Consider the following 17,622-nt stretch of genomic DNA (forward strand, 5'->3'; position numbering starts at 1 on the left):
CTCACAACACCAGGTTAAACTCCAATAGGACTTTAACCTGGTGTTCTGAGACTTCTTACTGTGTTCACCCAAGTCCAATGCTGGCATCTCCACTTCAATGAGTGCAGGTCAGAAGGATAGTGGAGGGACAGCAGCAATCCAGGTAGGTTGGGGGGTGTGCTCTGCTGGCGGGGGAGGGTCTGATCGTGGAGGGGTGTCTGCCAGAGGAGTCTGCCTCCCGGGGGAGTTCAATCACTGCAAGGGGGGCTGCCTCCCAGAGGGGAGTCTTATCGGGGGGATGACTGATCGGGGGAGGGGGGATCCGCTTCCCGGGGGGGTCTGATCGTTGGGGGGTGGCTGCCTCCCGGGAGGGTCTGATTGGGGGGGCGTCTGCTGGGGGGGGGGGGCGTCTGCTGGGGGGGGGGGGGTTGTGCCTGCCTCCCAGAGGAGTCCGATTGCAGCTCTGCACCCTCCCCAGCTCTCTCTGTTTCTTTTCGCGCCCGGGTGCGCTATTTCAGATTTTCTTTGAACTGCGCATGTACAGATCTCTGATCGTTCTGGCAGCGCTAAGCCCTGGTCACAGCACGGACCAGATCGGAGCTGGCAAAAAGCATATGGGCACGCTGGAACGGGGATTCCGGGCTCGGATCCGTTTTATGTCTGCACCTGGCCCTTAGCCTCCGATTGGTAAAATCTGGCCCCGTGTGTCTCGTAACATTGATATCTCAGCAAGGTATGGAGCTGCCATTCATCCTGTGCCATTAACCATCGGTTGCAGTCACAGACAGGGATGAAAGGAAGATGGGAGCAGCTGGAGACAAGCAGAAAAGTGTCCTTTTCACACATGGCTCTCCTCACCCTGGTCAATGAGCATTAGAGGGTATTTTCCACACCACCCGTGATGTTTCTTTTAGAGGCCAGAGGCAGTCTACTATTGGCCAGTGGTTGGATTTTCTGGTCCCGCTGCTGTCAATGGGATTTCCCATTGAATCCAAACCCTACCACCATGAAACCTACAGCAGGGGTTTCCCTGTTGACAGGAGCAGAAAATTTTGCTGGTGGGAAGAGTCAGAAAATCACCCCCAATGTCTCCATATGCATTCATATAAATGGAGGAACAATTATCTCTGGTCTTTCAGGATGTCGCTCATCTGGAAGGGATAGTGAAAGGATGCCATGTCTAGGCAGTGCCACCAAACCTTGCTGTCTTTGAGATGGAGTAAAACCTGTAAAGGACACACTCAATTCAATTCATTTAGACATCCACTGAGGTGTTGAAGATGTAGGTGGCAGGCAGTCCTACTTTGGTAATGGCCCTTGGTAATAGGGCCTCAAGAAGGTCAAGATCCTGGTGAACAGGATACACTGTAACAATGAGCATTGGCCCAGCTATGGGTGTATCACAAGCAGTTTTCTCATCCAGAGAGGAGCAAAAGGCAATGCCGAAGGTGCCTACATATGTCCCACTGTGTTTTATCACATTGCCTGCTTCTCCAGTGTAGACTGAGGCCGAAAGGATCCTGGAGAAGTAATTCAGAGTTCCTGGCCTGCACTGAGGGAATACTGTCTGGCTGCTGTTTAAAAATGGCAATAGGATCCTCATGACCATGAGGTAATGGCAGAGTAGGTGATGTCCTGCCTGCCCTACCATGAGATTCACTGAGCTGCTCACTAAAGCATAATTAATAAGTTGACAGAAGATTCTACTCTCAGTAAAAGTAACCAAGTAACACATGTCAGTCAATTTAACCTTGGTACGGGGAAAGCTTTCAGAAATGATGGGATTCAATTAACAGTCACTTGGACAATTGCAAATTAATTAAGAAAAGCCAGCAAATATTTGTTAAAGGCAAATTGTGTTTAATTAACATAATTGAGTTTTTCCAAGAGGTGACAGAAAGGGTTGATGAAGATAATCTGCAGTATACATGGATGTGCAAAAGGCCTTTGATGAAATGGCATGCAATAAGCTTCTCAGCAAAATTGAAGTTGAACAAAAAGAACAGGAACAGCATGGATACAAAATTGACCGAGTGAAAGGAAACAAAGAATAATGGTGAACAGTTGTTGATAGGAATGGTTCCCAGGGCCATTGTTTTCCTTGATCTAAATTAATGACCTCAACTTGAGTGTACAGGACAAGATTGAAAAATTTTCAGATAACACAAAATATTGGAAATATTTATGAACTGTGAAGAAAATGGTGATAACCTTTAACAGGCATTGACAAGCTTGTGAAATGGAAGGGTATGTGACAGATAATATGGATGTGTGAAGTTTGTAGCTAGAATGAGGAGAAGGAATTTTATATTAAAAAGTACAATTGAAAAGAACAAAGAAAAATACCACAGAGGAACAGGCCCTTTGGCCCTCCAAGTCTGTGCTGATCATAATGCCTTAACTAAACAAAACAAAATCTTTTGCCCTTACTTGGTCCAAACCCCTCTATTCCTTCCTATTCATGTACCCATCCAGATGCCTCTTAAATGTTGTAAAGTGCCTGCTTCCACCACCTCTCAGGCAACACATTCCAGGCACCCATCATTCTCTGCACGAAAAACTTCCCCTGCACATTTCCCTTAAACTTTCCCCCTCTCATCTTGAACCTGTCAGAAAAAGCCTCTGACTATCCACCCTTTCCATGCCTCTCATAATTTTGTAAACCTCTATCAGGTCTCCCCTCAGCCTTCATTGTTCCAGTAAAGGAGCTGCAGGAACAGAGAGACCTGGCATTATGCTCTTTTGAGTCAAGCAAGTAATCAAATTAACAAGCCAAATAAATAACAAATTGGCCGTCGCTTAGGAGGACAAAAACCTGGGTTTTACAGGGCAAAATTCGACAAAGTTGGCAGGCTTGGTTGAGAAAGTGATTTAAGAAGCGCACAGGATCATGACTTTAAAAATAGACACACAGAATATAAAAGCAAAGGAGCTTTAATGGTTCTTTATAAAATTCTAATTCAGCCTCAGCTGCCAGTTCTGGACACTGCACTTTAGAAAGGATGTCAAGGCTTTACAGAGGTGCAGGAAAGATTTATCAGAATGGTTCCAGGAATGAGGGGCTTGAGTAATGTGAGTAGCCTGGTGGAGCTGTGGTTATTTTCTTGGAGAAGATTTGACAGAGGTGTTCATCCAGACACACGGAGCAGCCATGGGGATCAAATTCGCACCTCAATATGCCAACATATTCATGTTCAGGTTCGAGCAAGACCTCTTCACCGCACAGAACCTTTAACCACTCACCTGATGAAGAGGCAGCGCTCCGAAAACTCGTGCTACTAAATAAACCTGTTGGACTTTAACCTGGTGTTGTGAGACTTCTTACTGTACACACCCCAGTCCAACGCAGGCATCTCCACATCATGTTCAAAGTCATGAGAGGCCCAGTTAAAGTAAATGGGCGGCACGGAAGCACAGTGGTTAGCACTGCTGCTTCACAGCTCCAGGGACCTGGGTTTGACTCCCGGCTTGGGTCACTATCTGTGTGGAGTTTGCACATTCTCCTTGTGTCTGTGTGGGTTTCCCCCGAGTGCTCCGGTTTCCTCCCACAGTCCAAAGATGTGCGGGTCAGGTTGATTGACCGTGCTAAAATTGCCCTTTGTGTCCTGAGGTGCATAGCTTAGAGAGATTAGTGGGTAAATATGTAGGGATACGGAGGGTAGGGCCTGGTTGGGATTGTGATTGGTGCAGGTGTGATAGGCCGAATGGGCTCTTTCTGTCCTGTACGATTTCTACGATTTAATTATAGCAAGATTTCTATGATTTCTAAATATAGAAAAATTGTTCCCTTTGGTAGAATGGGAGAACAAGCACACCAATTTAAGGTGGTGGGCAAAAGAACTGAAAATGATGAGAGGAAAACCTTTCTTGCGCAGTGAGTGATTAGGATCTGGATGGAGTGCACTGCCTGAGAACATGGTAGAGGCACATTCAATTATAGCTTTCAAAAGGGATAAACACCTGAAGACAGAAAATTTGTCAGGCTGTGGGGAAAAGAATGAGGTTGGGAGCTCAGTTGCTCTTAAAGTGAAGCTGCATGGACAAACTATCTTCTTCTTTGCTGACACCATTCCATGATGTTATCATTCTCACACATTAGTAGAAAAAGGCAGCGGAGTTGACAGGATCTGTTTAGATTGTGTTTTATATATACAGTGAGTGGTGCACCTCTACTGGAAACATGGGCATGTTGTCTACCCATCATACTGAACGTGTTGGACGCCATACAGTGTCTAAGAGTGGGTTCTGCAGAGTTAATTTCTAGGTTAATGCCTCTAAGGACTGACATATGAATGATAAATAATTCATGAACTATGATATTCCACATAGCTTTCTATTACAGCTTTGTACGCTTCTCTGCATCGGAAATAGATAAATAAATTTGGCACTAGTGGGAATTTGGTGCTGAGGTGAAAGAGGTGTTCAATTTCAGGAGAAATGGAGAGGCGGATCTGTGAAGAAGACTCAAGGGCAAGTGAGAGGTAGAAAGAAATCGAACTGTGACTGTCACAGCCAGCAGATAAGTGATTGGTAAGTAATTTCTTTTTTCTTTTTTTCTCTTGGCCTTGTAGTTGTTGTTGTAAGTTAACTTGAGCATTACATCATGGCAGGAGATCCCAGACTTGTGTCATGCTCCTCTTGTACAATGTGGGAATTCAGGGAACTCTGATGTCTCTGGTTCCTTCATGTGCAAGAAGTGTGTCCAACAGCAGCTCCTGCTAATCGCCTGACAGCTCTGGTGCTGCAGATGGATTTACTTTGCAGCATCCACAATGCTGAGGTAATCATGCACAGCACACTCAGTGAGTTAGAGTCATAGCGTCATAGAGGTTTACAGCATGGAAACAGACCCTTCACCCCAACTTGTCCATGCCGCCCTTTTTTTTTAAAACCCCTAAGCTAATCCCAATTGCCCTCAATTGGCCCATATCCCTCTAAACCCATCATACCCATGTAATTATCTAAGTGCTTTTTAAAAGACAAAATTGTATCCACCTCTACTACTACCTCTGGCAGCTTGTTCCAGACACTCACCACCCTCTGTAAGAAAAGATTGCCCCTCTAGACACTTTCGTATCTCTCCTCTCTCACCTTAAACCTATGCCCTCTAGTTTTAGACCCTCTTACCTTTGGGAGTTGGTCATACCGTCGATGAAAATTACTGAGGGAGATAGAGAATGGGTGACCACCAGACAGAAGAAGAGTAGGAAGGCAGTGCAGGTGTCCCCTGTGGTCATTTCTCTTTAAAACAGGTATATGGTTTTGGATACTGTTGGGGGAGATGGCTCACCAGGGGAAGGTGGCAGCAGCCAGGTTCATGGCACAATGACTGGCTCTGCTACACAGGAGGGCAGGAAAAAGCGTGGAAGAGCTATAATGACAAGGTATTTAGTTGTAAGGTGAATAGACAGGTGTCTCTGTGGATGCAAAAGAGACTCCAGGATAGTGTGTTGCCCTCCTGGTGCAAGGATCAAGGATGTCTTGGAGCAGCTGCAGGGCATTCTGGAGGGGAAAGGTGAACAGCCAACTGTCGTAGTGCATAAAGGTACCACCAATTTAGGTAAGAAATGGGATGAGATCCTACAAGCTGAATTTAAGGAGTTAGGAGTTAAACTAAAAAGTAGGACCTCAAAGGTAGTGAGTTCAGGATTGCTACCAGTGCCACATGCTGGTCAGAGTAGGAATGTCAGGATAGCTAAGATGAATACATGGCTTGAGGGATGGAGCAAAAAGGAGGGATTTAAATTCCTGAGACATTGGAACCAATTCTGGGGGAGGTAGGACTAGTACAAATTGAACAATCTGCACTTGGGCAGGACTGGAACCAATGTCCTAGGAGGAGTGTTTGCTGGTGGAGAGGATTTAAACTAATGTGGCAGGGAGATGGGAACCCATGCAGGAAGTCAGAGGGAAGTAAAGTGGGGACAAAAACAAAAGGCAGTGAGAGGAAAAGTGGAAGGCAGAAAAACCAAAGACAAAAATCAAAATGGGCCACAATACAGAGACAAAGATCATGGAGAATCCAATGAAATGCTCCAATAAGGCTAAGAGAAACAAAAAAACAGGGAGAGTGTATAAAACATGACAGGACAGGTGGTCTAGGAAGTGTTTGCTTTAATACGAGGAGAATCATAGGTAAGATGGATGAATTTAAAGCTTGGATTATGACATGGAAGTACGATATTGTGGCAATTACAGAGACTTGGATGAAAGAAGTGCAGGACTGGCAGTTTAGCATTCCAGGATTTAGATGCTTCAGGTGAGACAGAGAGGGTGACAAAAAGGTGGGGTGTTGCTTTACTGATTATGGAGAAAATGTCAGAGCTATACAGAGGGAGGACACCTTGGTGGAATCATACAGTGAGGCCATATGGTTAGAACTCCTGAACAGGAGTGGTGCAATCACACTGTTGGGATTGTACTACATATCTCCCAATAGCCAGGGAAGCTAGAGAATGTAAACTGAAGGCAGCTGTTTGAGGGTAAATCAACATCCGATATGTGAGAGTCTTTTAAAAGTCAGTTGTTAACAATTCAGTACAAGTATGTGCCTGTAAAAATGCAGGATAGAGATGACAAGATTTGGGAACCCTGGATGATAAGAAGGATTGTGAGCTTAGTGAAAAAAAGAGGCCTACATAAATTTCAGGAAATTGAAAACCAATAAGGTTCTTGAGGAATTCAAAGATAACAGGAAAGATCTTAGGAGAACAAAAAGGGGCCATGAAATATCCTTGGCAGGCAGGATTAAAGAGAATCCCAAGAGTTTTTAGGCATATATAAGGAGAAAGAGGGTTTCTAAGAAAGGGTCGGTCCACTCAAGGACAGTGGAGGGAATTTGTATATGGAGCTAGATGAAGTGGGTGAGGTCCTTAATGAGTACATTGCATCAGTATTCACAAAGGAGAAGGATGTAGTGGATGGTAAGGGTGGAAAGGAGGGTGTTGACATTCTAAGATATGTTGAGATAAAAAGGGAAGAGGTATTGGAGGTAATGAAAAACAATAATGTGGACAAGTCCCCAGGGCCAGATAGGATCTATCCCAGAATACTGAGAGAGGTGAGGGAAAAAAATCGCTGAGACGTTGGGTAAAATCTCTGTATCCTCTTCAGCCATGGGTGAGGTACCAGAGGAATGGAGATCACTAACATTGTTCAACTGTTCCTCTGTTTAAGGGCAGAAGAGACAATCTGAGAAATTACAGGCCTGTGAGTCTATCAGTAGTGGGGAAATTATTGGAGAAGATTCTTAGGGACAGGATGTTCTCACATCTGGATGAAAATAGGCTTACTAGCAATAGGCAGCATGGTTTTGTGAAACATATGTAGGAGCACTAGCTGGTAAATGACTACTCAGGACAGTCATTTTTGTTTTTGGAAAGAGATGGACGGAATGGTGCTGTTTGATAATCTGTATGTATAGCCAACTGGTCTGTTATGATGGCTGCAGGGGATCATCAATTGTTCTTTGTATAACCTTCAAACCCATGCAGATTAATCCAACTCTTTGCAAAGTTGCGAATCGATAAAAGATTAATTATTTTTGCAGGGAGCACATTGCAGATATCCTAAATGAGGAAAACAAGCCCACCTAATCTCACATGCCATTTGAGGTGAGCTAATTTTTGATTCATTTGCTCTATTTTTGTGTTCATTGTATTAAAATAGGCTTTGGCCTTTCATATTTTAAAAATGTCATGTGTCCTTCTGAGACCAAGAACTCGCGAAGTAATGAGTGTCATGGTTTTCATGCCAACATTATGAATGTAAAGGTCAGTTTGAAAGGAATCTAGAATGATAATATATTCAGACTTAACTCATCTAATCATCTGCAGCAGCAACAAATCAAGCAAATAAATTGCTGAAACATATTGCTTAGTCGCTGGAGATTGTCTGGAAATGTCATGTTTGAAACATATAGTGTAGTTGAAAAAAAATCACCTTGAAAGTCATCTCTGAATTTGAGAATTAGGACAGTTGGAACATTCAGACCATGGAGATGTGGCAGAGAAGAACCATCAAGTTATTCCACGGTGGGGAATTTACCATCCTCTCCCTGCCTAAAAGCTAGGAGAGACATTACAGGGGTGGTGTATAGAGGTGTGTTTGAATAGTTAAGATAGGAAAACTGACACAATTCACCGTAAATGCAGTCACTCCCACTTTAATTGCAGCTGATACTCTGTTAAGATGGCAACGCCCACTCCAGCAGTACCCTCATTTGTGCCACAAAACCAGCTTAACCATGCTGAGAGCTGCATTCTGAAGCTGGACTCACAAGACTTAAGACTGTTTTCAATTATTTACCATGCCCCTCTATAAAGTGCCCTTAAGCTCAGCAACCTTCCAATCACTGCAGCGGGGAACCATTATGTAGAAGCACGAGCTGGTAAATGACTACACAGGACAGTCATTTTTGTTTCTGGAAAGACATTAACGGAATGGTGCTGTTTGATAATCTGTATGTATAGCCAACTGGTTTGTTATGATAGCTGCAGGGGATCATCAATTGATCTCTGTTCAGTATGCCCCTATGGACTAAGAGTGCATAAATAAATGTGAGGTGGGCTTGATAACTTGAACACTGAGAATTCCTTATTTGATGTGCGCACTGATTCGCAATCAGGTCTAAGACTGTCCACTGGGGGGAGCTAGATGCTCTTGGTCATCTGACCCACACTCTTAAAGGGACAGTCTGCACTCCAAACCCTATCACACCTCTCCCCTTTAAATCCAAAACTTCTCCAACTGAAACATATATACAAACACACAAGAAATATATCTACACATAATAATGATACAGATATTTATTTATATAGAGCACTGTAAACTGCCACAGTCCCCAATGTAAAGTCCTTTCAGGTAGTTCACATGAACATAATGGGCGGAATTTTACTGGCATGTCCGCCAGACATACGTACGATTCCACCCAAGGTGGAATGGTGAATGCCGTTCTCCGAGCCTCGTCAACATTGATTCTGGGCACTGGTGTGCCGGTAAAATTCCGGCCAAGGAGTCCATCAGGGTCATAGGGGCATGGAGGTTTTGTTTTCTTATTTCTCTCCCAGAGTAGTCCCTGGGATTCTGGAAGATCCTGCTGCTCAGCATGATGCTCCCTTTGACAGACCGCAGGTACCACAAATGCTGCTTCGTCCCTTTGGATGATCGACTCTGACTCTGAAATACTAGGCTTGGGCAAAGTCACTGGGACCAATGTGGACACTTCCATTGTTTATGGAGCTTCCCACCTCTGAAGCAGTGCTGCAACCAATGTCAGCGTGTCTTCTCCAAACCAACTCATTCCTGTACTGTGTAGGATAAAAATTGTTTTGTGCATCAATGATAGCCCCAGTGTCCACTTCTCTCCAGAAGTATAATTCCTGGCCCGAACGAACTCCCCCTTCTGAAAAATCCTCGACATCATATTTCCTGCTCTTCTGGCCACCTGTCCCTTTTGATTTCGTTCAACCACCGCTCGGGTCTCCTCCAGCCACAGCAGGTAGAACATGGCTCACAATTTTCAGTTGAACTCCAGTGAAGTCGGCAAGCACTGGGTTGTCTCATGTGGCATGTTGCGGTGCACATTCAGGAATTTATTTAGGGGCTGCCCTAGCGACCCCTCCCTTTGTGAAGACTTCAGAGACTGTTTCAAATTGTTCTGCCAGATAATTCGTCACCGGCTGATACGGTGCAGACCTCACGTGTCTGATTCCATGGTACTCAATGAATTTAGTAAAATCTTGGGCCACAAACTGGGGTCCATTGTCACTGACCACTTGTTCTGGATTGCCAAATAGGACAAATATTTCATTGAGTTTGACTAGTGTTGATTCTGCTGATGTGGACTTTATAGCCATGAGTGCTGGCCACTTGGAGTGGGCATCCACTATCACTAAGAGCATCTGCCCTTCTACTAGCCCAGCAAAGTCGATGTGGATTTTCTGCCATAGTCATTGGGGCCATTCCCACAGAAGAAGAGGCATGGGTGACATGGTGGCACAGTGGTTAGCATCACTGCTTCACAGCACCAGGGACCTGGGTTTGATTCCCAGCTTGGGTCATTGTTTGTGTGGAGTTTGTATGTTCTCCCCATGTCTGCGTGGGTTTCCTCTGGGTGCTCCGGTTTCCTCCCAAAGCCCAACGATGTGCTGGTTAAGTAGATTGGCCATGCTAAATTGTCCCTTAGTGTCAGGGGGACTAGCAGGGTAAATATGTGGGGCTACTGGGATAGGGGCTGGGTGGGACTGTGGTTAATGCAGGCTTGAGGGCTGAATGGCCTCCTCCAGCACTGTAGGGATTCTATGATAAGAGTAATGTCTTCCATGTCAAGATGCAGCATTCACGTGATCCTGCTTTTTCTTCAATTCCTGCATCAACAGTAGGCTAACAAAAATAGCTTCTTGCTATTGCTATCATTTGCAGCTCCTCCAGGTGCCTTTGGTGCATCTATTCCAGCACTTTTCCTCTTAATGTTAGGCAATGATGACTCTCATATTCTGTATTAAACATCCATCCAATACGGAAACTCTCGTCTTTGGGACATATATGGACAAAACTCTGGGTGGTTTCTACTGCTTGATCTTCCTCTCAGGACCAGATCCACTATTTGGCTTATAATCGGATTGTTCTGGGTGGCATTCCGCATCTGGTTAGTAGTTACCAGAATTTTGTCTTCCTGTGTGAAGTACATTATCTTCAGATTCCAGCCAAGGTCACCTTTATCTCTAAGCAAAGGCAGCCTTGACAGAGCATCCACATTACCGTGTTTCATTGACTGTTGGTACTGGATCTTGTACCACCTTTGCAATCAAGCTGCTGCCATGGACGGTATCCCAGTATACAATCCTAAGATGAACATCAATGGCCAATGGTCTGATAGAAGTACAAAATACCTATCATATAGGAAGTGCCAAACATCTTGACATCAAAGACAATGCCCAAGCCTTCTTTTTCTAACCGAACATGCTTTTCCTCAGCCTTTGTCAATGATCTTGAAGTGAAAGCTATGGCTTTTTTCCTCCCATTTGGCATAATATGGGACAGGGCAGCCACAACCCCATAGGGCGAGACGTCGCATGCAAGTTGTACTTGGAGCTTTGGGTTGAAGTGAACTGGCATTTCCAATCTCAACAAAGCCTGCTTTATCTCCCAGTTGGCCTCTTCACAATCTTTTGTCCATTTCCCTGGCTGCCCTTCTCCTGTTGCCAGATCCACAATGAACTTGCCATAGTAATAAATAAATCCCAAAAACTACTTCACATTTTCTGGTCTCAGGGTCTTCATGATGGCCTCCATCTTCTTAAATGGCTTGTGTAACCCAGCACTGTGAATTACATCACCCAGGTATTCGATGGAGTGCTTAAAGAACTCCTATTTCTCTGTCTTGACTTGTAGACCATGCTCCTGCTATCTCTAAGGTATTCTCCAGGTTCTTTAAATGCTTCTCCTGTGTTAAATCCATGACCAAAATATCATCCAAATAACATTGAAGTCTTGTCAATCCACTCAAGATCTGGTCCATGGCCCTCTGGAGCCAATGTAATGTCAAAAGAAAGCCACTTATAGCGGAATTTTATGAAGATATAACGAGTGCAGTTGACAGAGGGGAACCGATGGATGTGATGTATTTAGATTTCCAGAAGGCATTCGATAAGGTACTTCACAAAAGGTTGCTGCATAAGATAAAGGTACATAGAGTTGGAGGTAAAGTGTTAGCGTGGATTGAGGATTGGCCAGCTAACAGAAAGCAGAGAGTCAGAATAAATGGGTACTTTTCCGGTTGCAAACAGTGACTAGTTGCATGCTGCAGGGATCGGTACTGGGGCCTCAACTATTTACTATATACATAGACCATCTGGAGGAGAGGACCAAGTGTAGGGTAACAAAGTTTGCAGATGACACAAAGATGAGTGGGAAAGCAAATTGCGTGGAGGACACAAAGAGTCTGCAGAGAGATTTGGATGTGCTAAGTGAGTGGGTAAGGACTGGCAGATGGCATATAATGTTGGCAAGTGTGAGGTTATCCACTTTGGAAGGAATAATAGTAAAATGGACTATTATTTAAATGGTGAAAAATTACAACATGCTACTATGCAGAGGGACTTGGGGCTCTTTGTGCATGAATCACAAAAGCTTGGTTTACAGGTGCAGCAGGTAATCAAGAAGGCAAATGGAATGCTGGACTTTATTGCGAGAGGGATGGAGTATAAAAGCAGGGAGGTCTTGTTGCGATTGTACCAGGTACTGTGAGTATGAATAAAAGTACTGTGTGCAATTTTGGTACCCTTATTTGCAAAAGGACATATTGGCTTTGGAGGATGGCAGAGAAGGTTCACCAGGTTGATTCCGGAGATGAGGGGGTTAGCTTATGAGGAGAGATTGAGTAGACTGGACCTGTACTCATTGGATTTTAGAAGGCTGAGGGGAGATCTTATAGAGACATATAGATAATGAAGGAGATAGAGTAGAAGCAGTGAGTTATTTCCACTTAGAATGGAAACAAGAACTAGGGGGCACAGCCTCAAAATACGGGGGAGTCAATTTAGAACAGAGTTGAGGAGGAACTTCTTCTCCCAGAGGATGGTGAATCTTTGGAATTCTCTGCCCAATGAAGCAGTAGAGGCTACCGTGTTTAAATCACAGATAGATTTTTAACTAATAAGGGAATTAAGGGTTATGGGGAGCAGGCGGGTAAGTGGAACTGAACCCACTATCAGATCAGCCATAATCTTATTGAATGGCAGAGCAGGATCGAGGGGCTAGATGGCTACTCCTGCTCCTATTTCTTATGTTCTTATGGAACAGGCCCCTGTGTGTGACTATCATTAGTGGCGGCTGTTAATCCTTCAGTACCTCCATCTGAAAATAGGCCTACAATACGTCCATTTTGGGGAATTTTTTCCCCCTGCCAGATCACTAAATTGGCTCTCTATGAGAGGACATGGGTATTGGTCCACACACAGGACAAGGTTTACCGTCACTTTAAAATCCCCAGATTCTCACTGATCCATCTGATTTCAAAATTGGACCAATTGGGGTAGCCCATTCATTGTGGGTCACTGGTTCCAACGTGTCTGGATCCACCAGGTGTTCCAGTTCAGCCTCCACCTTAGGTTTAGTGGCATATAGTACTGCATGTGCCTTTAACTTCCTTGGACAAGCATCCGGCTTCAGCCATAATTTGACCTTGACACCCTTCATCTCTCCAAAGGCTCCTTAAAAGACATCTTTATATTTTTCCAACATGTCTTGCAACCTTGTTTTCAAGTCCACCGGCGTACTAACTATGCACCAGTTCAATTTCAATAACCAAGAGCTTCCAGATAATGCCTTTCACAACATATAGTGGTAATTCTGCACATTGGTCCCTCAACTATACCGTCACCAGTACATAACCCTTGAGGGGAATCATTTGTCCTGTACATGTTTCTATTGTGATCTTTGCAGGCTTCAATGGTGGGGCTTTTAGCTTCTCCCTGTATATTGATTCAGGTATCAAGAACATAGCCACACCTGTATCAACTTCCATTTTCTCTTCCAGTTTAGGGAGCACTCAAAATTGATCGGCTTCACCTTGTATCAACCGAACTCTTGCTTTTTTGGATTGTTTGCTTCCATTGCAGACCCGGCTGACTCCCTGTCCTCTCCATGGCTGGCAACATGAACTTCTTTTCTTCCTCTCTCCAGATTTAGTTGACCGGGCAATTCTGGGCAGTGTGACCAACTCATTTGCACTTGCGACTGGGCCTCTCATGTCCATGTCCTCTCTGGCAGCCATATGCAGCCCACGTCCCCTTGGCGTCCACTTCCTTAGACCCCTCAGCACCTTCTTCCGCACATGCCTAGGCTCAAAACCTCCTTCCACTGTCATTCGCAGCCTGAGTCCCCTTAGTGTCACTTCCCGTGATGTCTTCAGCTGGTTCCCAGGCAAATCCAGCCTTCCCCTAAATGGATTGTTCAAAACAAAGTAATGGCAGTCATTAGGAACATTCCTAACCATACTTTGTGAGGTTGCCAAGCTGCAGTTCCTTTCCTTTCCAACGAAGTCTGAATGTTGCTCGATCTCCTTCTCCTTCGCTAGCGCAGAATGCAAGCACAATGTGTAGGCTATGAATCAGGCTTGTTGCCAGTTGTTATGTATAACCCTGTGGACTGAAGGTGCATAAAGAATCACAAGGTAGGCTTGGTAACTTAAACACTGAAAGCTTTTTATTTGCGATGTGCACTGATTCACAGTCAGGTCGAAGATGGTCTCTCAGGGTCCTCCACTGGGAGAAGCTGATTGTCCAGGGGTCACCTGACTCATACTGTTAAAGGGGCATTTCTGCATCCCAAACCCCAATGTACAATTTAAAGTTTAAAGTTTATTTATTCGTCACAAATAAGGCTTACATTAACATTGCAATGAAGTTGCTGTGAAATTCCCCTAGTCGGTACAGTCCAACACCTGTTCAGATCAAAGCACCTAACTATCACAATCTCCCTGTGGGCTTCATAGAGTATAAGCAAGTGGAAGCTTGCCCAATAGGGAAGGACCAAAGAATGAGTTTGAAACCAGCTGGCTCTACACAGGCCGGCAGTTGAAGGACTCCGGAGCTTGACCTGTACACTGTAGCCGCAGAAGGGTACTTTATAATAAAGGATGATGTGATGGAAAAGTGGCCTCAGCGAGATTATTACATTGTTAGTACAAGATACAGCAAAAAGCATGAGCAGAAAAAATGCATTAAAATGACGTGCATGATGCCCGTAGACCTTGTGATCTACAGTTTGCCACTTAAAACCATGTTTATTTGGTTCAAATATAACTGATACTTTTATTTATTTGTGTTTAATTCTGAGAGTGAGAGAAAAGTCAAACACATTTAATCTTAGGACGATAATTTATTTAATTTCAAAGTGCATCCAAATAAGTTACATTTTAAAAGCAAAACAAATAAATAAGATTGAGCTGGTTTGGACAATTGCGATGTGGAGATGCCGGCATTGGACTGGGGTAAACAGTAAGAAGTCTCACAACACCAGGTTAAAGTCCTACAGGTTTATTTGGTAGCAAAAGCCACTAGCTTTCGGAGCACTGCTCCTTTGTCAGTTAAGTGGGAGTTCTGTTCACAAACAGCGTATATAAAGACACAAACTCAATTTACAAAATAATGATTGGAATGCAAGTCTTTACAGGTAATCAAGTCTGAAAGGTACAGACAATGTGAGTGGAGAGAGTGTTAAGCACAGGTTAAAGAGATGTGTATTTGTCTCCAGACAGGACAGTTAGTGAGATTTTGCAAGTCCAGGCAGGTCCTGGGGGTTGTAGATAGTGTGACATGAACCCAAGATCCTGGTTGAGGCTGTCCTCATGTGTGTGGAACTTAGCTATCATTCTCTGCTCAGCAACTCTGCTGTTGTGTGTTGTGAAGGTCGCCTTGGAAAACACTTACCCGAAGATCAGAGGCTGAATGCCCGTGACTGCTGAAGTGTTCCCCAACAGAAAGAGAACAGTCTTGCCTGGTGATTGTCAAGGGGTGTTCATTCATCCATTGTCGTGACATCTGCATGGTCTCCCCAGTGTACCATGCCTCGGGACATCCCTTCCTGCAGTGTGTCAGGTAGACAACGTTGGTCGAGTTGCAAGACTAAGTTGTACCGTGTACCTGGTGGATGGTGTTCTCACGTGAGATGATGGCATCTGTGTCGATGATCCGGCATGTCTTGCAGAGGTTGCTGAGGCAGGGTTGTGTGGTGTTGTGGTCACTGTTCTCCTGAAGGCTGGGTAGTTTGTTGTTGGATAATGGTCTGTTTGAAGTTGTGTGGTTGTTTGAAGGCAAGAAGTGAGGGTGTGGGGATGGCCTTGGCGAGATGTTCATCTTCAACAATGACATGTTGAAGGCTCTGGAGAAGATGTCATAGCTTCTTTGCTCCAGGGAAGTACTGGATGACGAAGGGTACTCTGTCCACCGTGTCTTGTGCTTGTGTTCTGAGGAGGTCGGTGTGGTTTTTCGCTGTGGCGCGTCGGAACTGTTGATCGATGAATCAGTGGCATATCCTGTTCTTATGAGGGCATCTTCAGCGTTTGGAGGTGTCTGTTGTGATCCTCCTCATCTGAGCAGATCCTGTGTATACAGAGGGCTTGTTCGTAGGGGATGGCTTCTTTAATGTGCTTAGGGTGGAAGCTGGACAAGTGGAGCATCGTGAGGTTATCCGTGGGCTTGCGGTACAGTGAGGTGCTGAGGTGACCATCCTTAATGGAGATGCGTGTGTCCAAGAATGCAACCGATTCTGGAGAGTAGTCCATGATGAGTCTGATGGCAGGATGGAACTTGTTGATGTCATCATATATTTGTTCCAGTGATTGTTCACCATGAGTCCAAAGGAAGGAAATGTCATTAATGTATTAAGTGTATAGCATCGGTTAAAGGTCCTGTGAGGTGAAGAGGTCTTGTTTGAACCTGTGCATGACGAAGTTGGCATATTGAGGTGCAAATTTGGTCCCAATGGCTGTTCCGTGTGTCTGGATGAAGAACTGGTTGTTGAAGGTGAAGACATTGTTGTCCAGGATGAAGCGAATGAGTTGTAAAATTGCATCTGGAGATTGGCAGTTGTTGGTATTGAGTACTGAGGCAGTTGCAGCAATGCCAACGTCATGGGGGATGCTGGTGCAGAATGCCAAGACATCCATTGTGATGAGGAGTGCTCTTGGTTCAACTGCTCCATGTATGCTGAGTTTCTATAGAAAGTCCATAGCGTCACGACAAAAGCTAGGGGTTCTTTGTAAAATGGGTTTCAGGATGCTCTCGACATAGCCAGAGAGGTTCTCTAACAGGGATCCATTGCCCAATACGATGGGATGGCTGGGTGTATTTGCCTTGTGTATCTTCGGAAGACAGTAGAGATATCCAAAGTGGGGAGTACATGGGATGAGAGCACAGAAGGTGCTCTGAAGATCCGGATCAATGGTCTTGATCATCTGTTGAGTTGACTGGTATGTTCATGGTACATTGGGGAACCATGCAGACACTATGACAAAAGATGAATGAACATCACTCGACAATCTCCAGATTCTGATCCTGTTGGGGAACACTTCAGCGGTCACGGGCATTCAGCCTCTGATTTTCAGGTAAGCGTTCTCCAAGGTGACCTTCATGACACACGACAGTGCAGAGTCGCTTAGCAGAGAACTGATAGCCAAATTCCGCAAACACGAGGATGGCCTCAACTGGGATCTTGGGTTCATGTCACGCTATCTATAACCACCTTGACTTGCCAGGCCTTGCAAAATCTCACTAACAGTCCCAGCTGGAGACAATACACATCTCTTTAACCTGTGCTTAACACTCTCTCCACTCACATTGTCTGTACTTTTAAGACTTGGTTACCTGTAAAGACTCACATTCCAATCATTATTTTGTAAAGTGAGTTTGTAGCTTTATATGCCCTGTTTGTGAATAGAACTCCCATTCATCTGACGAAGGGCCAGTGAGTGCTCCGAAAGCTTGTGGCTTTTGCTACCAAATAAACCTGTTGGACTTTAACACGGTATTGTGAAATTTCTCACTTGAATAACTGCAACAGACAGGAGACTTTAGTTTTAATCGGACTCTTCAAGGCACAAGGCAAAACAAAACTAGAAACTTGATTTCAATGGAATTA

The sequence above is a fragment of the Carcharhinus amblyrhynchos genome, chromosome 7 (genome assembly GCF_965287045.1).
Source record: "Carcharhinus amblyrhynchos chromosome 7, sCarAmb.v2.hapA, whole genome shotgun sequence".
In the NCBI taxonomy this organism is placed as follows: domain Eukaryota; kingdom Metazoa; phylum Chordata; class Chondrichthyes; order Carcharhiniformes; family Carcharhinidae; genus Carcharhinus; species Carcharhinus amblyrhynchos.